Raw genomic sequence first — 25,559 nt, 5'->3', positions numbered from 1 at the left:
TTTGATGCCTGGACCACAACAAAAAAAACCCAGAGACGGTTCTCACAAAAGTAAATATTCAAGTGCACAGAGTCTGGCGTGGCTTTACTGTTCTTCCGTTTTAATTGGTACTCCAGATTCTAAACCTTTATTGCACAGCTAGGTATTGTCAACAATGCAACCTGTTGACAGAATTGATGTGATTCCAGTGAAGCCACCGTATGAAAATATTTAAAGTCCTTTAATGCCGTCACCCTGATGACAGGCTTCTCTGGTTAAAATATACTTAAATTCCAAACCCGCTGAGAGCTGATTTTTGTATGTGAAAGTCAAGGGCAAGGAACGGAGTTTTAATATATCAACCACAACCGTATACTTTCTATAACGCTCTTGATGCTTAAGGGTATGCATTTATTCCCAAATGAGAAAAATATGCTCAGGGTTTAGTTTAAGTCAGTTGCCCAATTAAAAAAAAAATATCCTGGATACTGTATCTTTTCAGAAGAGACACTTCATTTTCCGCTTAATTATGTTAAAAAATTCGAAGACAGACTAGGCCTTGGATGTAGTGACAGCTGATTTCTTAAACTTGTCAGCTACCAGTTTCAAACCAGATATTCCGCTTTGGGCCGGATAAGGGGAGACAGTGAAAAATCTCAAAATTGAGCCCACGTGGTTCTAGGCAATTAGGTCATCTGCTGTGGGCTGCAAACCATTCATGGGCCATTCACGCCATGAATATTTTCCAGTTTTGTCATTTTTCTCTAAACAACCTACATTTGGCCTTTCAAAGCCTCTTCTGTTCTGTGCTCCGTGAGTGGCGGGATGGGAAACCCTTCCTCCTTTCTCTTGGGGGCGGGCAGAGTAGGACAAGTGAATAAGGGAGAAAAAAACAGTGGGACCGCCTAGAAGTTTGAGGTTGGCCATTTATAGGCTTTGAACAAATACCTCTGAGAAGGATTGATGTCTGCAGTGGGTATACGACACAAAAAGGAAATAAAGGACTCATGAAATCAGCACATGAGTGGAGAATAGCCAGGCTACTTAGGGCTCTGATTTCAGACTTCAGACATTCACTGTTGAGATCACCTGCCCCAGGTGTGTGTGGAACCCCTGAGCACCACCTGCCTGTGGAAATTGGCCAGTTTCCAGAATGAGCATCTTCTCTGCACCAGCCCCCAACCCCCCTGCACCTCCCAGAAGGGGTGCCTGACCGAACACGAACCAGACCCCAACAAACGTGAAATGTACAGTAAGGTGAGGTTTTGTTGAATTGATTCCAGAGGAGAAAAGAATAACCGTATTAGGGAAGAAGTGGGGAAGAATAAACCCTACAGGGCCTCACCGGAGGCAGATCTTTATTTCAGGATGGTATTAAGGAAATGGCATGTGCTTTCACAGCTCTTTGGAAATGAAGGGAAAGAACCCAGAGTTTTGTTTGGTGGTCTTATTTAAAACGTGTGTGGTATGAATAGTGATTTACCAAGGTAACAGAGCGCTCTTTTTTGGATGGCAACTGGACCTTCTTGGTTTGCTGTGTTGATATCGGTGATCATTTTGGTTTCCAGAGGCTAATCCCTGATTGGATGATGAAGTCGTCCTTCCATCGCAAAGTCATCATCCCAAGGGTATGTTTTTTTATTTTATTGCTTTGTGGTAAAAACGTGTGACACGAGAATCCACTCTACTGTACACTTAAACACATGTTTAAGTGCACAGTATAGTCCTGTGGACTGTAGGTCCAATATTGTGCAGAAGATCTAGAAGATACTCATCTTGCTTTATCTAAACTTTATGACCTTTGATTCGTAACTCGCCATTTCCCCCTGACAACCCCCATTCTACTCTTTCGTTCTGTGAAATGGACTCTCTTGGGTTTCTGCAGGCATCCACCCTCATCCCAACTCATCTCTCATTTTTTTTTTAAATTGGAGTATAGTTGTTGTGTTTCAGGCGTACAGCAAAGTGATTCAGTTATACATATATATGTGTATATTATTTTTTCAGATTCTCTTCCCGTATAGGTTATTACAAAACACTGAGTGTAGTTCCCTGTGCTCTACAGGAGGTTCTCATTGTTGATCTATTTTATATATATATATAGTGCTGTGTATCTAATCCCAAACTCCTAATTTATCCCCCCCACCGCTTTCCCCTTTGGTAACCGTTTTTGCTTTTGTCTGGCTGGTTGGAACTTTTTTTCCGGGGGGGGGCGGTGTTGGGGGCAGAAGTCGTATTTTGCCAAGTGCACTTCTTTGAAATGGGGAATTTCACCTCTGATGTTTCTACATGAAAAAGAAAGTTGGTTAAGCTTTTGGATCCTTAAAAAAAAAAAAAGAAAGTGAAAGAAACTGTGATGGGCAGTGATGAGAGGTGTATTAACCGTGAGTCGCTGTTTATGTTTGCGAGGCATGGAAAAGATCTCTTTGGTTGTTCTTACAGCGGTGATGGGATTTGCACATGGTGTCAGTTTCCGGGTTTCATCTATCAACATCACCAGTGTTTGGTTTAGACCTGTGGCAGGGACGTGGATTATGTGACCTTGACGGGCCGCCAGCTTTAGCTACTCAGCCCGCAGTGTCAAACCGTGGTCTCAGAAACAACCAATGGGGATGGGGGTGTGCGGGGGCATTGGGGAGGTGTGTGTGTGGAGACCAGAACCCACTGAGATGGAGTGCCTATAGTGTTTTCAGTTTTTTCCTACTCGAGTACCCTCTGTGAATGGGCCAGGTGGTGGGCAGCGATGAACTCATTTTTAAAAAATTTAAGTTGATTTACATAATTCTATTAGTTTCAGGTGGACAGCATAGTGATTCCATATTTTTACAGATTATACTCCATCAAAAGGTATTTTGAAATAATGACTATAGTTCCCTGTGCTGTACAATGTATCCTTGTGGCTTATGTGTCTTATACATAGTAGTTTGTATCTCTTTTTAATTGAAGGGTAGTTGATTTACAATGTTGTGTTAGTTTTAGGTATACAGCAAAGTGTATTCTGTTTGTATTCTATGTCTGTGAGTCTGTTTCTGTTTTGTAAATAAGTTTGTTTGTATCCTTTTCTTAGATTCCACATGTAAGTGATATCATATGACATTTGTCTTTCTCTGTCTGACTTACTTAGTATGATCATCTCTAGGTCCATCCATGTTGCCGCAAATGGCATGATTTCATTCTTTTTATGGCTGAGTAATATTCCATTGTATACATGTACCCCATCTTCTTTATCCGTTCATCTGTCGATGGACATTAGGTTGCTTCCATGTCTTGGCTATTGTAAATAGTGCTGCTATGAACATTGGGGTGCATGTATCTTTTTGAATTAGAGTTTTTGTCTTTTCTGGATATATGCCCAGGAGTGGGATTGCAGGCTCACATAGTAACTCTATTTTTAGTTTTCTGAGGGGCCTCCGCACTGTTCTCCATAGTAGCTGCACCAATTTACATTCCCACCGAAGGAGTAGGAAGGTCGTTTGTACCTCTTAATCCCCTATCCCTATCTTGCCCCTCCCCCTTCTCTTTCTGCACTGGTTACTCGTTTGTTCTCTCTGTATCTGTGAGTCTGAGGAAACACGTTTTTTCAAGCATATAAAGTATGTCACTGTTAACTGCTTTTCTCACGCGGGTGCATACTCCCTCATGGCCTAAAGGCATGTGGTAAGAAGGGAAGCGTGTCTGTGTGTGTCTGTGTATATATTTATACACATAGGTATGCCTGTATGCACCCGCATAACCAAGAGCAATTTCTTGCATCAAATGTTTTTTCTCAGCCACGGCAACACATTAGATCAAAACAAAAAAACAAAGTACCAAAATGGAAAATGAGATTTTTGTCTTTGTCATTTTCCATTTCTTCTCTCTGTCATTCACCGAACATAAGTGATATTAGAAAATTCATGATGTAAGTTACCTGAGACGGACCTGAAAAGACTCCTCATTGGAGAGGGAAGACATTAGTTTACAGTGTTGTGTTAGTTTCGTGTGTACAGCACAATGATTCAGTTATACATATGTATGCATATTCTTTTTCATGTTCTTTTCCACGATGGTTTATGACAGGATACTGAGACCTAAATGATTTGAGAGTGCATGTTGAGGGGCAAGCACCTGCTTTCTCTAACTTTCCTTGAAGCTTTCTCTTCTGATGTGAGTAGGAGTTTCTTACAAGGTATCATCGTAAGGTCCAGGGTGAAATAATCTATATGGTAGGAGTGATAACACGCTGCCCTTTTATGTCCATCCATATTCCTCCAGGTTACATACTGGGATGGAGACATTGACAATGTTTGCAAGGATCACACTGGACACTCTTTTTTTAAAAAGGCGAAACTAAATAGCCCTTTTATCTGCCTGGTAGGAGATGCACGCCTTGGTGTTTCTTGGTAGGTAAGGGCTCTGTGGAGAGGCTGTCGCCATCGAAAGCTCCTGGCGCAGTCGAAGAAGCATCGTATCAGCACAGCAGACGAACCCAGAGTTCACTTGCCGTGAACACCGAGAAACTGGAAGTCCCCAAAGTTGAGAAGCTCATAATAGTCTCTTTGTGGTTTGGGGTCCCTGCCTTCCCGCACTCCCTTTGCATGCCATTTTCACATACAGCACTCATCCACGGTGCACCTACCGAGAAGCACGGACACACCCCAGCTCACAGGAAGGCCACGGCAGCCGTGAACTGATGCCAGAGGATTTCCTGTCCTGGGTTGTCACTTTGCCCATGGGCTCAGGTTCTTTGGAACTAGGATTGCACGTAGACTGCAAACAGGCGTAGGTCCCTGACATGTCAGTAGGCTGGCGTGTGGACCCAAGTGGTCTCAGGACAGTTAGAGCCACAACATCACAAAGCTATTTCTTTCACAGGGTCGTTTTATTGTCAGATCATATCTAGAAAGACTTCTTCCTCTAAACTAGCTAAATTTCATTTAAATATGTATGTATATAATTATTGCTATGTTGTATTTCTATATTTATATAATTATGTGCATTTTTTAAGTTGAAGTTTAGTTGATTTACAATCTTGTGTTAGTTTCAAGTGTACAGCAAACTGATTCATATATATATATATATACACACTTTTTCAGATTCTTTTCCCTTATAAGTTATTACAAAATATTGAGTATAGTTCCCTGTGCTATAGTGTAGGTCCTTGTTGGTTATCTATAGTATACACTATGCATTTCATATATTTCTATTTGCATACAATTTATATAATTGATCAAAGACTCATCAAAACATGCTTTATTTTACTTTATTATTTTTTATAAAAAATATTTATCTATTTATTTATTTATTTGGCTGGGTCGGGTCTTATGTGCAGGATCTTCATTGTGGCGTGATCTTTCGTTGTCACATGCGGGATCTCTTTTTTTTTTTTTTTTTTTAGTTGCAGCATGCAGGATCTAGTTCCAGGGATGGAACCCGGGCCCCCTGCATTGGGAGTGCCTAGTCGTAACCACTGTGCCACCAGGGAAGTCCCAAGACATGCTTTATCTTAAAATTCATTGGAGAGCCTTTATGTAGATAATGAAAATAATTCATTTAGCCATGCAATGTATTATATAAATATAATTGTGTATTACATAATGTATATACATATTTAACTTATATAAGAACTAAATGTATATATATAAAATCAGGGCTTCCCTGGTGGCGCAGTGGTTGAGAGTCCGCCTGCCGATGCAGGGGACACGGGCCCGTGCCCCGGTCCCGGAAGATCCCACGTGCCGCGGAGCGGGTGGGCCCGTGAGCCATGGCCGCTGAGCCTGCGCGTCCGGAGCCTCTGCTCCGCAACGGGAGAGGCCACAACGGTGAGAGGCCCGCGTACCGCAAAAAAAAAAAAAAAAAATTAATACAAGTAGAGACTACATATATAGATGGATGAATAGATAGTTTGATGTGCATCTTCCAGAAGAAACTGTGTCACATCTGGTAAGACCACTTCCAGGCTGGTCCCCAGAATCTACATTTAATGGTCCACAGAAACTACCTCTTCGCCTTCAAGTGAAGTTGAGGCGTTATTAATGTTACTATGGTAACAAGCATATTCGAGCCCTCACTGAAACATAATTAGTAAGCAACCTCATGTCAGTGGGAACATACGTATCAAGTCAAGCCCTGTATCTTTCCTGCCTGGATGGATAGGCGTCTTCTGCCCCTAGAACACAAGACCCGAGAATCTATCTCAGCAGGACAGACGCCACAGTAAATCAGTGCTGCCCGCCACGGGCACGGCTTGGTGGTGGTGGCTGCCATGCCTCTCCATCTGAGCATCTGTGGGCTAGATCCTCTGGGCTAGGTGTCTCGTGTGGCCTTGCTCAAGATGGGAAATCAATATGGTAGGCTCGGGAATGGAGCTCCTTAGCCTTGGCAAGAAAGAAATTCGGTGACTGAGGTACACGCATCTTTTTCTGGAAACTAGCTTCTGACTCCTGTTCCTTCTTTCATTCATCACTTTTCTTGAGCATGTCCAAGTTGCAAGCCTGGAAGGAAATTTAGCCCTGGTAATGTTGAGATGATTTAGGCATATGCTGCCTTAAAAATCCTTGCCTGTGTGTGAATGTTCATAAATAAGTTGTTAAGATATTTAGTTCACGTGTGTATCACCCCTGCCTGTTTTCTGGTACGTATTATGGACTTTTCCTTCTTTAATCTCTCCCCGCCTCCCCCTCCCTCCCCCCTCTCCCCCTCCCCCTTCCTCTCTCCCCCTCCCCCTTCCTCTCTCCCCCTCCCCCTTCCTCGCTCCCCTCCCCTTCCTCTCTCCCCCTCCCCCTTCCTTCTCCCCCTCCCCCTTCCTTTCTCCCCCTCCCTCTTCCTCTCCCTCCCTCCCCCTTCCCCCCTCCCCCCTCACTTTCTTCTGTTTGCTGACTGACGAGAACTCAGAGGTCCCCTTAAAGCATTAAAGGACCAATGAAGGTAACTAGATAGAGAATAATTCTTTCCATCAGTCAGGAAAGAATAGAAAAATGAAATGGCAAAGAAGATTTTCCAGGACAACTTAATAGAATTCTTCACATGCCCTATTTGTTTAGCTGCTTATATTTTTAAAAGTTGTCAAACCGTATATTTGTGAAACATTAATTTTCATTTTAAGTAAATTGTGTGAGCGAATACATATTTAAACAGATTACTTTGATTCAACAGAGAATTGAGGGCCCATCAAATATTTTTTTTAAACATAAGGTAGTGGATCTAGCCTCATGAATTAATGACTGTATTCTATAGTCGTTATAAAACTCAGTAAGCAAGTTAGACATTTCAGCTTTTTTGTGATAATGAAAAATATCATGAATTCTGATGTACTGGAGTCTGAAAGATTGTCAAATCACAGATAACGTTCTCAAACTCCACCACCCCTCGTATAATCTATTTTTCAGCTAGTTAAGGTCTTTGTCAAGAGCTCCCAAATCAGGGATTGTCTGTTTTTAAAATTTATTTTACTGAAGTATAGTTGATTTACAATGTTGTGTTAATTTCTGCTGTACAGCAAAGCGATTCTGTTAAACGTATATATTCAATCTTTTTCATATTCTTTTCCATTACAGTTTATCACAGGATATTGAGTATAGTTCCCTGTGCTATACAGTAAGACCTTGTTGTTTTTTTGTTGTTGTTGTTTGTTTGTTTGTTTTCTTTTTGCGGTATGCGGACCTTTCACTGTTGTGGCCTCTCCCATTCTCCAGTTGTGGAGCACAGGCTCCGGACGCGCAGGCTCAGTGGCCATGGCTCACGGGCCCAGCCTCTCCGTGGCATGTGGGATCTTCCTGGACCGGGGCACGAACCTGTGTCCCCTGCATCGGCAGGGAGACTCTCAACCACTGTGCCACCAGGGAAGCTCAGACCTTGTTGTTTATCCATCCCATATATAATAGTTTGCCTCTGTTAATCCCAAACTCCCAGTCTTTCCCTCCCCCAGCCCCCCTCCCCCTTGGCAACCACAAATCTGTTCTCTATGTCTGTGAGTCTGTTTCTGTTTTGTAAATAAGTTCATTTGTATTATTTTAGATTCCACAGAGTGATATTGTATATTTGTCTTTCTCTTTCTGACTTATTTCACTTAGTTTGATAATCTCTAGGTCCATTCATGTTGCTGCAAATGGCATTATTTCATTCTTTTTTATAGCTGAGTAGTATTCCATTATGCATATATACCACATCTTCGTTAAGTGATTTTCTTTTAGAGAGGCTCCCAGATCAAATAATTGGGAGCCTCTTTAATACCTGTCATACCCCTGTCTTGACTTCTACATGGAAAACAGACACATTAAGGACTCGAAGAGCCTCACACTGATGGATTCAGGAGACGTAGCATAATTTGAGATTCTTTGGAACAAGTGTTACCCAAATTACCTAACTGGAATCACATAGCAGGCTTCCATGACATCTTACTGACACAGAGGTAAGGGGATCTAAGATTACTTGAAAGTGTTTAAATTGCCAAGGTAATCGGGAAAAGTGAATTTACTGGTATTTTTGTTTGTTTGTTTCATTCACTTATCCAGCATTGATTGAGGGCTGAGACATGGGGTAGATAAAGAAGACCAGGTTGTTTATCTTTCATGTACTATCCATGTGACAAAGCCCCCCAGGAAAAATAGTATGTGGGGGATGGGTGGGCACGACAAGACAGGAAACAGACTCAAAGTTAACAACAAAGAAGTTTTCTATCAGAATCTCCCTTCTGGAGGGTGTGTGTGTGTCTGTGTGTCCGTGTGTTGTACTGGGTGTGTATTGAATTTCTCATGTTCTATATCCAGTGTTAAGGAAAATAACAACTTAATTCAAATCTTTTTTAAGTAGTTGAAGGCAAGATCATTAGGGCCATAAAGCTGAAATATTGAGAAGGTAGGGGATTTTATAATTTTCAGTGGGAGATGACATACCTTCAAATTTTTAGCTTCTTCAACAGCACAGGCTACTAGGGTTAATTAGCAAAGAGATGATTTGGTAAAGGACCAGAGGATTAACCAGGGGCTTCGGGGAAAAGAAGGCTACATGTCCTCGTGGATGCCCGGGATGGTACCTGTATCCCAGCCCTTAGCTAGCAGGCTGGGTCTGTCTGCGTTTACATCTTGTATCATTACCCGCGAGCCAAGCTTACGCTGGAATAGTTCAGATCACAGTACAGAAAATTATTTGGAACTGGTACTCCTGGAGAACCAGAACCATGGAAAAGGAGAGGACATTTTGAAAACAAAAACCAAATACAGAACACAAGGCACAAACCTTCCTTATGGATTGATCTTTGCCTCTTAGCACAGAGCTGAGGGTTAGCAGCTGTGATGTCACCCAGCAGGCCAGGCAGGAGAAAAGACTTCTCCCTGAATACGAGGGTCAGGGAAAAGTAACAGTTACACAAAGTTAAATAGTAGTTAAAATGAGAAGACAAAGGAAGTTATCAGACAGAGAAGCTATGATGGCAACACAGAATGGGGGAGAAATGTGAGTGTGTTAAGAACATAAAACCATCCAGCCTCAGTGAAAGGGTGATAGGTAGGTGAGTTGTAGATGCGTCACAATAGAGCTGTTATAAAAATACGACAATGGAGGAGAGTCTTAATGCCTATCCCGGGAAAAATCCCATCTCAGCATGCGTCTTCGGACAATTTTGGTTCATGGTGGAAATCATGGAAACAGCAGCATATTATGGGGAGAAACGCGTACTTTATACATTGCTTCGCTTCGGATTTGAGTGGAGGTGTTTCGTGATGATTCTGCTAAAACAATTTCACAGATAAAGTGATGTCCACGAATTTATGTGATGATTATATTGATTGAAAAGTCTCCCTTTGATGAATAACAAGAATCAGCTGTTAAAATTTATCAAAATTATATTAAAATAACATCAGTAAGCATGTGTCTTAATTTCACAGGTTTTGGGGTGTTTAATCTGATCACATCCAAATTGATAAGAAATTACTCAGTTCTATGAATATATGTATAAAATACCAGGATACATGTTGGCCATTTGTAGAGCCAGCCAATTTCTTGTTCATTTAGATGTGACCGGATTAAATCAATAGATGTATGTCTATATATAATTGACAGATATAAATTATATAAACACATACATATATATTGACACATGTATAAATATTAATAGCTAACTTTTTATCGCGGCACATGTCTTCCTGAAGATTTAAATAAAAAGACAATAGTTTCTCTGCACTGTGCAATACCATAACAGAATCAGCAGAAAAATCCAAATGCATTATTTGTATTGACAGAACTTGACTGTTAACATTTCTATTGCTAAATCATTCCAAGATGTGTATTTACCTTTTCTCTCTTTAAATGTCACTGAAGGAAGAGAAAAGTGAAAGGGGAAGGAATTTGAAAAATTATATTTCACTGTGAACTGTATCTCCCCTCCCCTACCCCCTGTATGCTGTTAATTTAGAGAAATCACAACCCAGTCTTTTTTTTTTTTTTTAACACTGGAATGTTAGTATCTATTTATTTAATAGGGTCTTATGAAGGTAAAATGAAAGAAGGGTATTGAAATTGCTTTGGAGATAAACCTCCTTTTGAAAATGCCCCAAATGCGATTAACATTTTTATCAGGTTCAAGAATTAAAGAACACAGTGTTTGGGCTTCCCTGGTGGCACAGTGGTTGAGAGTCCGCCTGCCGATGCAGGGGACACGGGTTTGTGCCCCGGTCCGGGAAGATCCCACATGCCGCAGAGCGGCTGGGCCCGTGAGCCGTGGCCGCTGAACCTGCACGTCCGGAGCCTGTGCTCCGCAACGGGAGAGGCCACAACAGTGAGGGGCCCACATAGCGCAAAAAAAAAAAAAAAAAAAAGAACACAGTGTTGTATTCATTTGCCAGGATTGTTGTAACAAAATACCACAGACTGGCTTAGACAACAGAAATGTATGGTCTTAGGGTTTTGGAGACCAGAAGTCTGAGATCAAAGTGTCCACAGGGTTGGGTCCTTCTGAGCCTGTGACAGAGAATCTGTTCTGTCCTTCTTTCCTAGCTTCTGGTGGATGACTGTCATCTTTGGTGTTCCTTGCACAGCCCAGTCTTAAAACCCACAGCATCTAATGGGGCCTAAGGGCATCCCTGAAGCGTGGAGCTGAGCCCAGGGGAGTTTAGTCACACCTAGGTGGGCATCCCCGGATTTACTGGTGTTGAAACAACTATCTATTCCCAAGCGATGGTCCTTACTTCTTCCGGTTTCCCTTGAGGGTGGCCTTTCTTCAGAGGGAATTACCCACATGTTGCTGCGGATGTCACGGCCAGGGTAGGGGAGCAGGTGGCTCCCTCTGGGTCTCAGTGGTGCTGGGATTCTCACCGGAGCAGGTCAGTTGAAACACAGCTGTTTCCCCTCCTTGCTGTTCCTCCTCTGGTCTGATATCCTTACAAACCTACTCAGCAGGAAAAACAAATCCTCTCTTCAAATTAAAAACAGTATTCAAGGCCTTCTCTGGTGGCGCAGCGGTTGGGAGTCCGCCTCCCGATGCAGGGGACACGGGTTCGTGCCCCGGTCCGGGAAGATCCCACATGCCGCGGAGCGGCTGGGCGCGTGAGCCATGGCCGCTGAGCTTGCACGTCCGGAGCCTGTGCTCCGCAACGGGAGAGGCCACAACAGTGAGAGGCCCGCGTACTGCAAAAAAAACCAAAACAGTATTCAAGCAGATACTATACATTTTTGGGGGGGCTATTGCAGCTTATGGGGTGGGGAGATGGAAGATGCAATAATTCTAGGAAAGTATGCCTTTTTATCCACCTTTAATTCCAGGAATATAAAAATGAGCTTAGACCATGATTGACTTGCCTATAGTAAATATAAAAAGTATAGTTGGTTGGGCTCTTTGTGATAAAATAAGAAAATACCTTAGAATCACAGGTTATGAGGATTTGAAAGAAACTGAATAATCATTTGTATTCATTCATTTACACAGAAGGAAACTGAGTCACACAGAGGTCCAGTGATTTATCCCCAAACCACACAGCTGGACAGTACTTTTAAACACTATTCTGGAAATGAAGATTAAATACCTGAAAGTTCAGAATTTGATATCTGTATTTTTGCCAGTTTTATGAGAAGCATATGAAATCAGAGACATCATCAAAAACGTTAATAAAGCAAAGCACATAATCATTTTCAAAGCTACTTTTCTGTATTTTGTGCCACAGCGATGGAAAAAGAGAAATCTCTGACGAAAAGAACTAGGGGAGGACACAGGGAAAAAACCCTCCAGAATTGAAAGCAAAACTTGTTACTTGAAACGCAGGTGTGTTTTTTTTTTTTTTTTTTTCTGAGTTACTACTATGAAAGCAGCTTAGCTGCCTCTGATCTTCCTTGTCTCTTGATTCTTGATTATCTGTAAGAACCCAATGCCTCTGCAGTTTTTTGAAACGTTAGTTAATTGCACTTGTTAATTACACCTTGCCATGTTTCACACATTTGTAGGAAGGGATGAAACTTTTTTAGGGATGCTGTCTCCTCTCTCCCCATAGGATTTTCTTGTTGTTGTTTTTTGGTTTGTTTTTGGTGGCATTGGGTCTTTGTTACTGCGCATGGGCTTTCTCTAGTTGCTGCGAGCGGGGGGCTGCTCTTCATTGTGGTGCGTGGGCTCTAGGCACGTGGGCTTCAGTAGTTGTGGCATGTGGGCTCAGTAGTTGTGGCTCATGGGCTCAGTAGTTGTGGCTTGTGGGCTCTAGAGTGCAGGCTCAGTAGTTGTGGCACACGGGCTTAGTTGCTCCATGGCATGTGGGATCTTCCCGGACCAGGGCTCGAACCCATGTCTCCTGCATTGGCAGGCGGATTCTTAACCACTGTGCCACCAGGGAAGTCCCTCCCCATAGTGTTTTGTCCAAGATGAAAACTTTGTATCTTTCATCTCTGCAAACGCTAGTGGATTCTACTTCTCTGTTCATGTCTTTCTAGTCCGTTGAGATAGACTCAAGAGGAAAGAAACATCTACCATCCCCTAAATTTTAAAGACAGCCAAAGGGTCCTAGAGGCACAAAGCACCAGGAGCCCCTCTTTCTGGTGAACATAGGGGTCTTCCTCTGCATGGAGGGAGAGAAGGCAGAACAGGAAGGTCAGTCAACTCACAGGGGCTGGTCTGTGTCATTTCACCTTGAGGAGTTTCCAGGGCCATTGTTGACTCTCCAGTAGGGAGGTGACTCGGTAGAATGTGTATTTTTGTGAGGATTCACCTGTATCCGAGGGCTGATCCAAAGGGAAACAGGCATTGGGATAAGGGGATGCTGACTTACCATGAACATAATATTCTACCTTATGCATCAACATGGTCCCCTCCTGACCCCCATGTTTTTGTTTTTTCTCTTTAAATATTTATTTATTTATTTATTGGCTGCCTTGGGTCTTAGTTGTGGCACGTGGGCTTTTCGTTGCACCGTGTGGGCTTCTCTCTAGTGGTGGCACTGGGGCTCCAGAGCGCGCAGGCTCATTTGTTGCAGTGCACAGGTTCAGTAGTTGCCCCGCGGCATGTGGGATTGTAGTTCCCCAACCGGGGATCGAACCGGTGTCGCCTGCATTGCAAGACCGATTCTTAACCAGTGGACCACCACGGAGGTCCCCATGACCCCCCCGTATGTTTGGATAACGGTTTGTTGTAATGTGCGTCCAAGAAGCCTGGAGTGTTAGTGTCACACCTTTGTGCACCTGCTTTGTCATGGCCCTTTTATGCTTTTTTACTCTTACCCACCTAAGAACCTGAGCACAGAGCTAGGGTTACCTAAAGATCTCAGTGTCTGAGACCCGCTGTTTTTCCATTGATGCTTTAAAGTAAACACACTTGAGATGAATCCTTTCTCACTTCAGTAAGAAGCATTTTTTAAAAATTTTAACGATGTTGTTATTGCTTATATGGGGTTTTGATTCTGCAGGATGAAACAGGCTGATTTTTCCATTGGACAGAACATTTCAGTGTGGGAAGTTAGCGTCCCAGCCTCACTGAGATTATAATGCTCACTCCGATTCTTCCATGTTGATGAATTTCACAAAATAGAAACCTATTTTCTTTAGGACAGTTTTGCAATACAGGCAGACCTGGTTTCATTGTACTTCACAGATACTGTGTTTTTTTGTTTTTTGTTTTTTGTTTTTACAAATTGAAGGTTTGTGGCAACCCTGTGTCGGGCAAGTCTCTCAGTACAATTTTTCCAACAGCATGTTTTTACTTTGTGTCTCTGTGTCATACTTTGGTAATTCACACAGTATTCCAGACTTTGTCATTATGACTGTATGTGTGATGGTATCCATGACCCATGATCTTTGATGTTACTGCTATGGCTCGCTGAAAGCTCAGAGGATGGAGAGCATCTTTTAGCAGTAAGTTATTTTAAAATTAAGGTCTGTACATTATTTTTAAAGACATAATGCTGTCTCACACTCAGTAGACTACAGTGTAGTATAAGTGTCACTTTTATATGCCCTGGGAAACCAAAACATTTGTGTGACCTGCTTTACACGAATGGTCTAGAACTGAACCTGCAGTATCTCCGAGGTATGCCTGTACTGTTTTCATTTTTAAAAATAAGCTTAATTAAAAATAGTTCTAGATGTACAAAACAGCCTGTAAAGAAAGTACAGAGAGTGCCTGTTCACCCCATATCCTTTTAATGTCTTCTTTTACGACGGGACATCTGTTGGAACTAAGGAACCAGCGCTGGCACAATACTTTTAAGTAAGCCCCAGACCTGATGTGATTTTCACCAGTTTTTACCTAATGCTCCCTTTTTGTCGTAGAATCGCCTCCAGCACAACACGGTGCATTTAGCCGTCATGTTTCCCTCTTCTCCTCTGTTCTGTGACCTTGTTTTCCATGATTTTAATAGTTTTGCGATATTACGTAGGAAGTCTCCCAGTTGCAGTTTGTGTGATGTTTTAGGCTGGGGTACATTTCTGGAGGAGGGAACCCGCAAAAGTCAGCTGCCTTTCTCATCCTGTCAAGGGCACAGCCTCTCAACATGTTGATGTTGACCTTGATCCCCTGGCCGAGGTAGTGGGTTTTTCCACTGTGGACTCACACCACCCGCCTCACCTTTTCATAGTCTGTTCTTTGGCAGCCAGTCATTTAAAGTGCCTCAAGGTGGGGAGGTGGGGCGATTCAGCTGCATGTCTTGGATGATGGAGTATTGACGTCAGTTATTTAGAATTCCTCTGAAAGGGAGATCTGTCCCTTCTCCCTCATTCATTTATTGATTCATTGACTCATTCCTTTATATCTGTCGGGACTCATGGATATTTACTGTACACTTGGGATACTAACTACATTGTAGGATTACAATCCAATACTGTGTCGCTGTTACTCTGTTGGTTACTTACTGTACTTTGTTGCTATCGCTTGGACACCTAAGAGTCTTTTCATTTTGATAGTTGCTAAGTGATGCTCCGTTGTAGAAGGACTAGAGGAAAAGTCCCATCCAGGGTTTGGACGTGGAAGGAGGATTCTGTTCTTGGAAGGTCTGGGACAGCAAACGTGACTCTGCTGTTTGCTTGAGGCTCTCGCTCGTGTGGGTCAGCTCTGCTCAGCCCGCTGGACTGGGGGGTATGCAGCTTACAGGACGGCCGCCTTCCATCTGGAAACCCCAGCGGACTGGCAGAGTCCACTGTGTTTTGCACGGTCCCTCATTGCATTAACCTGTAGCCCTCCTGGGCAGCCAGCAAGGCGCCCTTTCCGCAGCTTCAGAGTGGCCTGGGGTTCACGCCTTCTCACAGCTCGTCCGAATAGTTTTCTGTCAAAAGGCATAAAGCTGAGGGAACATATTCCTGACCAGATTTCCACTGGCACCCCGTGGAGGTTAGGTTCCGAAATGCCCATAGGCGCGTGGCCGTCTTTTCACCATGATCGATATTTTAAAAAGTGATCTCATCCTCTTAACACTATGGTGTGGGTTTTAATATAAAATTTTAATATGCACACAGGTGGTTATCGCTTAAGGGTATCTTCAGAAGCCTTCTCTTTTGAATTCTGTGGGTCCATTTTATGAATAAGTCATCAAAGCACACTGTAGCCTTTGCAAGGAGATTTTAAGGACAGTGTGATTTTCTTTACGAAGAAGGGATGAAGAGTGTTATAGGAATATAGAAGTTTGGGGGAAAAAAAATGTAAACATCAATCTTCGTTCCATAAACCAGTGGTTAAACACTAAACAACTTGTGTAATTTCTCTCAGAATTTTTCATACATTTTAATATTTTAATTATCTGAATATTTTAATATTTTAGTTATCTGTCTATATGTACATCTTTGTATGTGTGTATAAATATATGTGTATATATATGCATGCATATTCCATCAGTATCTATGTATCTGTATCATCTATATCAATCTATATCATAACCATATCATGTCTGTGACTGTTACTTATATCATGTTGTTCCTACCTGTATTTATGTCTGAATTACATCCATATTTCTATCTCTATCCATATCTTTATTTAGGCACATACTATATATCTATTGGGTTGGCCGTAAGATGATATGGAAAAACCCAAACGAACTTTTTGGCCAACCCAATATATCTGTGCCACTCTGAACTTCACATTTCCCAAAATATTGTAGCAAAAACCTCTTTAGGATTGGTGCAAATCTTCATAAGCATTATTTTTCATGATTAATTCTCTCAGGAGGTTATGTCTTAAATCATTTATTTTCTTTTCCATTATAGGTTATTACAAATATTGAATATAGTTCCCTGTGCTATAGTAGGTCCTTGTTGTTTATTTTACGTATAGTGGTTTGTATCTGCTTAATTCCATACTGCTAATTTATCTGTCCCCCCACTTTCCCCTTTGGTAACTCTTAAGTTTGTTTTCTATGTCTGTGAGTCTGTTTCTGGTTTGTATGTAAATTCATTTGTACAGCTTTTTAGATTCCACGTGTAAGTGATATCATATAATATTTGTGTGTCTCTGTCTGACTTACTTCACTTAGTATGATCATCTCTAGGTCCGTCCACGTTACTGCAAGTGGCACAATTTTATTCTTTTTTATGGCTGAGTAGTATTCCATTGTATATATGTACCACATCTTCTTTATCCATTCATCTGTTGATGGACACTTAGGTTGCTGCCATGTCTTGGCTATTATAAATAGTGCTGCTATGAACATTGGGGTGCATGTATCATTTCGAATGAGGGTGTATGTCACTTCCGGATATATGCCCGGGAGTGAGATTGCAGGATCATTTGGTAGCTGTATTTTCAGTTTTTTAAGGACCCTCCATACTGTTCTCCATAGTGGCTGCACCAGTTTACAGCCCCACCAGTCGTGTAGGTGGGTTCCCTTTTCTCCACACCCTCTCCAGCATTTTGTACACTTTTTGATGAAGGCCATTCTGACCTGTGTGAGGTGGTATCTCATTGTGGTTTTCATTTGCGTTTCTTTAATAATTAACGATGTCGAGCATCTTTTCGTGTGCCTGTTGGCCATCTGTATGTCTTCTTTGGAGAAAAGTCTGTTTAGATCTTCTGCCCGTTTTTTGATTGGGTTGTTTGTTTTTCTGTTATTGAGTTGTATGAGCTGTTTATCTCGGAAAATAAGCTCTTGTCAGTCACATCATTTGCAGATGTTTTCTCCAGTTCTGTAGGTTGCCTTTTCATTTTGTCTGTGGTTTCCTTTGCTGTGCAAAAGCTTTTAAGTGTGATTAGTTTCCATTTGTTTATTGTTGCTTTTATTTATTTTGCTTTCGGAGACTGACCAAAGAAAACATCGCTACAGTTTATGTTTATGTCAGAGAATGTTGTGCCTATGTTTTTTTTTTTCCTGGGAGTTTTATGGTGTCATGTCTTAAATTTAAGTCTTTAAGCCATTTTAAGTTTATTTTTGTGTATGGTGTGAGTGTTCTAACTTCATTGATTTATATGCAGTTTCCTTATTTTTTGACAGGTTTATATAGTTTTGCACCTATAACTTATTTTCAAAGCCATCTATATCAATCCCACATTCTTCATCAAAGGGGCATTACTTATTTTGTAGATTCGTGTATATTGTTTTGATTCGTAAACATTTTTTCTTTTGTCTTTTTTTTAAGAAAAAACTTTTGTGTGTTCTTGAAATCTTATGGAATCTTTTAATGTGGAAGATTTCAAGTACTTGCAAGAAATAAAGGAAAGGAAATGGAATAATGAATCCCATGTACCCATCACTCACCCTTAACAATTATGAATGCCTAACCTAAGCGTTCCTATTTAAGCCCATCCTTTTCCCCCATTCTCATTATGGCACTGTGTAATTCATCTCACGATGTCAGTATATTGCTTTAAAATAAAAGAAGTAATTTCTTCCCACATAGCCGTTGTATCTTTACCACTCCTAAAATTATCAACAATTCCTCAGTATCACCATCAAGTCATAAAAGTCAAAGATGATTTTTTTTTTTTTTTACTAGTTTGCTAGCTCACCCGAGGTCTGTGCATCGCAGTAGGTTGATTTATCTTTCGAGTTTCTTTTCATGAGCTTGTGTCCCTCTCCATCATTTTCATGCAAATTCTTCCTGAAGGGACTGCTCTTTCTTTTTACTCTCTATGAAAGTAGGTTATAGATTCAGCAAAATGGAGTACTCAAGTTATTTTTAAAAGAACCTGAGTGTTTTCCGTAACACTTGGTCTTAGCTTACCAGCTCCTTAGGGAGGAAGCCTGCCTTACGTGAGGCTGTGCTGTCCCCAGAAGGAAAGCTGTGTAAATATGGCCAGGTGTGTGTGTGTGCCCTCTGGGCTTACTGGACCTCATTTAATCTGGTACCCATAGTACTGAGGACAGGCAAAGACGGAGAGAGGGGGAGGGTAACCTTTGTTCCATCATTATACAGGCGCACACACACACACACCCCTGCAATTTTTTCCCCTTTGCCAACTCATACTTAACGGAGTTATGTCAGTTTGATTGAAGTCCGTGTTACGTATCACATTTACAAAAATAAAGACTAAGCAGTAGCAACCTAATCTACACAATTATAGTTGGACATCATTCTCATGCTGCCATAGTTATGCCCCAGATTAAGACAGTTTAGGCGCAGGTGTCTGACCAAGATGGTCTCGCATCACTCTTGGTTTGTTTCATCCTTATTCCCCCCACCATTTTATTGAGATATAATTGATACATAACGTAAGTGGAAGGTGTACTATGTGATGGTCTGATACACTTATATATTGTAAAATAATTACCGCCCTAGCATTAGCTAACACCCCGGTCGTGCTATATGATTACCACGTCTTTTGTTGTGGTGAGAACACTGAAGATCTACTCTCAACAGTTTTCAAATGTCTAAGACATTATTGATAACTAGAAACACCATGCCGTACGTTAGACCCCAGGACTTAATTCATCTTCTAACTGGAAGTTTGTGTCTTTTGACCACCATCTTCCCACTTCCTCAACCCCCCAGCCCCTGGCAACTACCGTTGTGCTCTTTGTTTCTAAGTTTATTTCATCCTTTAGCGCAATGGCATAGACCCTTTCGGTAAAAGACTGCATATTTGAGAAAAATGATACTAGATATTTAACTTATAGAGCAAAATAAAATGAATGACATATCAACCTTTCTAAAAAATGGTCTTGCAAGAAACAGCAAGATATGCCCTACACATATTTGTACGTTTGTGTGTGTGTGTGTGTGTGTGTGCGCACACGCACACGCTTCATAAACCCAAGTTCCCATAACATAGATTAGGGATGTTAAACCACCGTTGGTAGAAGATCATTGGAGTCTATTGCAGAAGGATGCTTTAGAGAATTTTGCCATCTAGTAGGTGCCGTGTAATATTTAAAATGTGATTTGATTTACTCAGATATGGCAGGAATACACCTTTCTTATGAAAGATGTACGCACCTGGGTGCTCTTGATACTGGGGTGGCTAATTCGTTTTTGTAGGTGGCTGGCCTGTGCCTTGTCACATGCTTAGTCGCGTCCCTCAAGCCTCGAGGTGTCAGTGACACATCCGTCCCCTGGGGGTAAAAATGCATCAGAGTGAAGGACCTCTGTTGTAAAATGAGTTTTTACACAGGGAATTTCATTGTCTTTGGGATTCTGTTAGCCCGTATGTGTGCTGGGTGTGATCAGAACACTTGGGCAAACTATTCCCCATGAGAGGTAGTAACCGTATTATTTTGGAAGCTCTTTTCTCATACAGAGTCGACTTTGTGAATTGTGTCGGCTGTAATGAGGGTGATGTTTGGGGATAGTGATTATCGTGCACTTTATCACAGAGGAAGACGGAATTGATTTATGTAAGGGAGAGCTTTCGAGCAAATAAAAACAGAAAACAAGAACAGAAAAATCCTCGATAGGTATCTTTCAGAGCAAAGGGCCGAGATAAATGCAGCTAGCTTATCTAAAATTGGGCAAAATCGCATTGCAGTTGGAAAACTCAGTAGATGGGGAGACAGTATGTGAACCCTTGACGCCCAGAATGTGATTTGCAGTTCTATAGATGAGCACAAGTTGGTGAGCGCTGTCCGTCATTGAGAAGTTATTGACATCAGTGGAAGCGGTAGAAACGTTCGGTGCAGAGAATTTCAGACTCCTTGAAAATGGTGTTATGTTTTCTGAACTGTTGCATTGATGGATTAAAATTAGATCCTTCGACATAAGAAGAGTTAATATTCTATGAGTGAATACAGGATGGATTTGTATGGAAGATTGTGTTTTTGAGAAATGTATTGTTAACATTAGAGGCTCAGAGTTAATATCACTCACCCCAAAGAAGGCAGTGTAAGATTTGTCATAAATGACTGCATAATAGGTTGCTTTGTATTATTGTTTTAAATTTCAATAATAAATGAGCACCGTCTACATTTTTTATGATAAAAGGATTATGCAAAAACAGCGATTTTTATTCAGATGCCTTGCTTCATTTAAACTGCTGATATCAACTCCATAATTGTTCCTGAAAGAATGGATGAGGTACCCTAACTAATGACTAAGAGTTTGATTCTGTAAAATTAGATTGTGGAGATGTAGGCTGTTCTTTCTTCCTTACACATTTCTTCAGTATTTATGTTTGCTACAATGAATAGTATTTCATTGTATTCATTTCATAGTTCCTAAATAGAAATGTTTTACTTTTCCCTGTCTGCATTTTTAAGACTGGGTTATATGGTTGAGATGTTGATGCCATGGCTACCATGTTCAAATTAATCAATGGAACAGACTTAAAATAAGTGTCTGCTCCACAAGGAAAGAGGTGAAGAAGCTGGGCTCCAGGAAAGTACAACGAGACAAGGACAAGTGAATTTATTATGCACTTATTGCAAAGAGCTTTTGATGCCTGTACGTATGTGGTTCCCACGTGCAATCTGGTGACAGTTATCCTGACATTTCTCGTGGATACATGTGTGGATGTGAATTCTGCAGAGAGCACACATTCTGGCTTCATGCAAACGTGTAGAAGGTGGGTTTTGTATAAAAAATACAGTAAGTACCTGGTTGAAGGTAAATACATCCAGCCAGTCATCAGAGTGTTCCTATTCCACAATTCCAAATGTGTGGGAGGTGCGGTGCGGGGAGGGAGGGAGGGAGGGAAGGAGAGGAGGAGAGAGAAAGAGAGAACTAGAGCAGTGTTCATGAATTTCTTTTCAGGTTTAACACTTAGAAACTAAAGCCAAAAATTCATGAGCCCGACCATCTCATTTTACAAATAAACCCAGTATGGTGGGTTGAACTGTGTTTCTCCAAGAGATGTGATGCATTGCTAACCCTGAGGACCTCAGAATGTGAGCTTGAAAGTACAGTCTTTGCAGATGTAACGAAGATGAGGTCGTCGAAGTGGGCTCTGATCCAGTACGACTGGGGTCCTTTTAAGAGGGAAAACTGCTGCGAGAGGACACAGGCACGCGTAGTGGGAGCCAGAGTGAAGGCAGGGTCACAGGGGGAGAAGACGGCTACGTGAGCGCTGAAGCAGAGACTGGAGGGACCCAGCTACATGCCAAGGAACACCAAGGATGGCCAGCAGCCACCTGAATCTAGAGCAGACCAGGAGGGACCCTCCCCGGGAGCCTTCAAAAAGGCGGGAGACCCTGGGACACCTTGATTCAGGACTTCTGGCTTCCAGAAGAAATTCCTGTTGTTTTAAACCATCAAGCCTGTGGCCCTTAGTTACAGCAGCCTGAGGAATCTCATACACCAGCATGCAAAGCTCTCTGTAGGATTTATCCAAAGTGCCGCAGCCCGTTGGGGTAGAGCTGAGAAGTGCAGACCCCTCAGCCAGCTTTGTGCCTATTTTCAGCCTGGTCCTGTCTCTCCGATACATTCCTCCAGTCGGGGGGTTCGGTGCGGGGGGATACTTGTCTCCCACGATCACCTCCATTTCATCCAGATTTTAAGGATGCTGCCGCATCCTCTCACAGCATCACACCTGCTGAGACAGCATGGGATCCCCTTTTTTAATCACAGTTCTTGGAAGGGAAACAAGTTCCTGCCCCTCAACTGTAAAGTGAGTGGGTGGGGCCCATCTCCATGTCCTTTCCCATTCGAATTCCACCTGAATCGAGAGCCATGGTCATTGTAATTAAGCCTTTTGATGTGAATACAGCTCGTTTTACACCATAATTAGCGAGCCCACAGGCGTCAGGGAGTTTTCTCAGGAAACTTCTTTGTGACCTGGTGAAACGTCAGAGGCAAACTGGGAGGGGAGGGGGTTTGCAACTCAGAATTGTGTCATTTAAAACAAATGCATATTGGCATATACACACTACTCCATATAAAATAGATAACTAATAAGGACCTACTGTGTAGCACAGGGAACTCTACTCAATACTCTGCCATAACCTATAGGAGAACAGAATCTGAAAAAGAATAGATACATGTCTATGTATAACTGATTCACTTTGCTGTACCCCTGAAAGTAACACACATTGTAAATCAGGTATACTCCAATAAAATAAAATTAAAAAAATACAGAGCAAATAAATAAATAAAAGGAAAAAAAATAAAGCGAATTCAGAGGGATGGACCTCTGAGTGACACGTAACCTGTCCAAAGCCTGGATCGTGAAGCATAGGGTGGCACTTACGTTAGAAAATCGAAATGGCACTAAAACTGAAACTGGAGGGAGGTACGATTCGTCGTATTTCGTCTTCGCCTCTTTTTCTGCTGTGTCTGGTGCTGGGGAAGTACAGGGTCCCACGTCCGTTTGCCTCAGTACATCTTCCGCTTGTAGCTTTGCTTTGTAAACAGTTACGCGAGAGAGCAGGCATTTTGTCTTTCCCCTGCTCGTGTGCACGGCGTGACATACTGTCCAGTTATTCAGGCCTTCTCTTCTCTTCTCCCCGAGGAGGTATTTCTTGACCTTTATAAAGTGGCTGGACGGGAGCTTTAAAAACCTCCCAGTCGGCATGAATGTCAGAACCTTTAGAAGCACGATCGAATGTTTAATACCCGGGGCACTGAGTGTCTGACGCCTGGCAGGCTCTGGACTTTCCGTGGTGGTCGGTAGGTAAGAGGGAGACACCAGCTCCGTCACGGATAACGTGGTCTGTTGGAGGAGCATGACGCTTCTCAGGTGATGACATACGTGCAGGTGACATCATTCCTTTAATGAAGGTAGCAAAGTCAGTGTGTACAGAGCCAGGAGAACGGGAAGGTCCCTGGTGGGGGATGCTGCCTTAGGTCTGGTTCACGGGACGTCTTCGGAAGGAACTGAGACCACCAACTGGGAGGGTCTTGAAGGGATGGTGGGAGAGGGGAAGACTTGAGGGACGGAAGCAGGTAGGGTTCAGAGCAGGTGCTGAAAAAACCTAAGTGATGTGGATGAAAGAGTTGGCTTCTGGCCTCCTGGTTTTGCCTGATTGCTGTGTCCTCAGGTCCGTGGCCTGGGGATCAATTCCCATCCATTTTCTAATCTGATTTCAGATTATTCCTGGAAGAAGCCTCCAAGTCTTAAATCTTTATTGCCTTTGGAGCAGATGATGGAACGCAGGGTTTCTCCAAATTCAGCACCAGTAGCCCCTGGGGGGCTTCTTGAACACAGACCCCTGCGATCCACGCATCTGAGTTTCCGAGTCGCCAGATCAAAGGTGGGACCCAATATGTTCCCACGTGAACTTGGGCTGCTGGTGCAGGGGTCACACGGTGAGGACCGCTGCCTTCCAGTCCTTTCGGGTTGCGTGTCCACAGACATCCTGTTTGATTTTTGACGGCCACCTCCCACGTTGGTCTTTCCTGTTCGGAAGGTGGCATTCAAATCTCTGGGTCTCCTCGTTGGCTTTTGGCATTCAGGCTCGCTCTGGATTTACAGGTTATCTTTACGTTCTCAGGTCCCCGGACCGTTCAAGCCCACGCATATTTATTGGACGTCTGCCATGTGCTGTGGACCGTGAGGGGTGTAAGGATTAATAATGACCACCATAAAGCCTCATCAGAGGCTAGACGTTATTTATTCCTCCGTGGCCTCCAAATGCTTGGCTCGTAATTCAATACAGCAGAGGAACTTGAAGACAGTGATTGTTTCCCGTTTCAGGGACCCGAGAGCACTTTCTGTCTTAAAGTTCTGGTCATTCTGGGCTGTGTGGAGCTCTTCCTCCTTCAGAGAGTGAGAAACTGAATAGAGTTTCTCACCTTTCATTTCTCACCATTCATTCATCCATCCATTCATTCATTTGATAGCCATGTGTTCACATCTTATTTGGAGAAGGTCACTGTGCTAGATACCAGAGAACATAGAAACACTGATAAAATTCAACCCCTGACCTGACCCCAGCGAGATCACATTCTTAGTAGAGAAGACAAAATAATCCTTGAAAACACCTACACCACAAGGCAGGCACATCCTACATGCCGTGAGAAGGGAAAACACACAGACCTTGCGAGTATAGAATCTTATTTTCCACTAGAGAACTGGTGTCACGTAGGACAGTTCCGTATTTGCCTGTGGCCGCTTGAAGAATGACCCCAGACTGCCAGTGTGTCTTATCTCATACATTTTCTGTAAGTCAGGGATTCAACAGCTTCATAGCTGGGTGGTTCTGATGCAGGGCCTCTCAGGATGCTGCTGTCCGCTTGTGGACCAGGGATGCAGTTCTTTGAAGGCATAAGAGAGCCTCACGTGTGTGACCATCAGCAGAGGGCTTCAGTTAGCTGTCCTGTGGACCTCACCTTAGGGCTGCTCACACAGCATTGGCAGTGGCTTTCTGGGCAGTGAGAGAAGGGAGGGTAAGACGGAGTGGCTGAGAGGAATCCTAGGACCCGCCGTAGTCTTTGATACCTTGAGCTTGGAAGAGACACATTATCCCTTCTGCCGCATGCTACCGGTCACACAGTCCAGACCAGGTACATTGGGGAAGGGGTCAAAGGGAGGGTGTTGATACACCTTGGGAGCTAGGCTAGCACCAACGCTTTTCCAAAGGAGACAGCTTGTGAGCTGCATCTCAGAGGATGGAGAGGAGTTTTTCAGAAGGGCAAAGGGGACAGTGGGTGAACACGTGGACGCAGCAAGTGTTGAGTGAAGGGATGGGCTGAGCGCGCTTTCAAGTGCCTGTTGTTGGGTACAGACAAAGTGAAATCAGAGCATTGTAGGTGGTGGAACCCAATGGTCAAGCCAATGGATGTTCTTCTGTAGGCTGTGGAGAGCCCTGTCAGGGCTTCAGCAGCGTGGAATCATTTACGGAACG

General features: G+C 42.7%; 1 protein-coding gene across 17 annotated transcripts in view; it reads left to right on the top strand.

The window, feature by feature from the left end:
* NLGN4X (neuroligin 4 X-linked) overlaps positions 1-25,559 on the top strand; it is a 346,752-nt gene that overhangs the window by 4,599 nt on the left and 316,594 nt on the right. The window contains exon 2 of one of the 17 annotated variants that reach the window (XM_030837308.2): positions 1,548-1,607. The exons of the other annotated variants lie outside the window; for them this stretch is intronic. The gene's annotated coding sequence lies outside the window, so the exon portion shown is untranslated. The remainder of the gene's footprint in view (positions 1-1,547; positions 1,608-25,559) is intronic. 17 annotated transcript variants of the gene reach the window in all.

The sequence above is a fragment of the Globicephala melas genome, chromosome X, assembly GCF_963455315.2.
Source record: "Globicephala melas chromosome X, mGloMel1.2, whole genome shotgun sequence".
Classification (NCBI taxonomy): Eukaryota; Metazoa; Chordata; class Mammalia; order Artiodactyla; family Delphinidae; genus Globicephala; species Globicephala melas.
The sequence above is the reverse complement of the archived record's forward strand: the minus strand, read 5'-3'. Positions and strand labels throughout refer to the sequence as shown.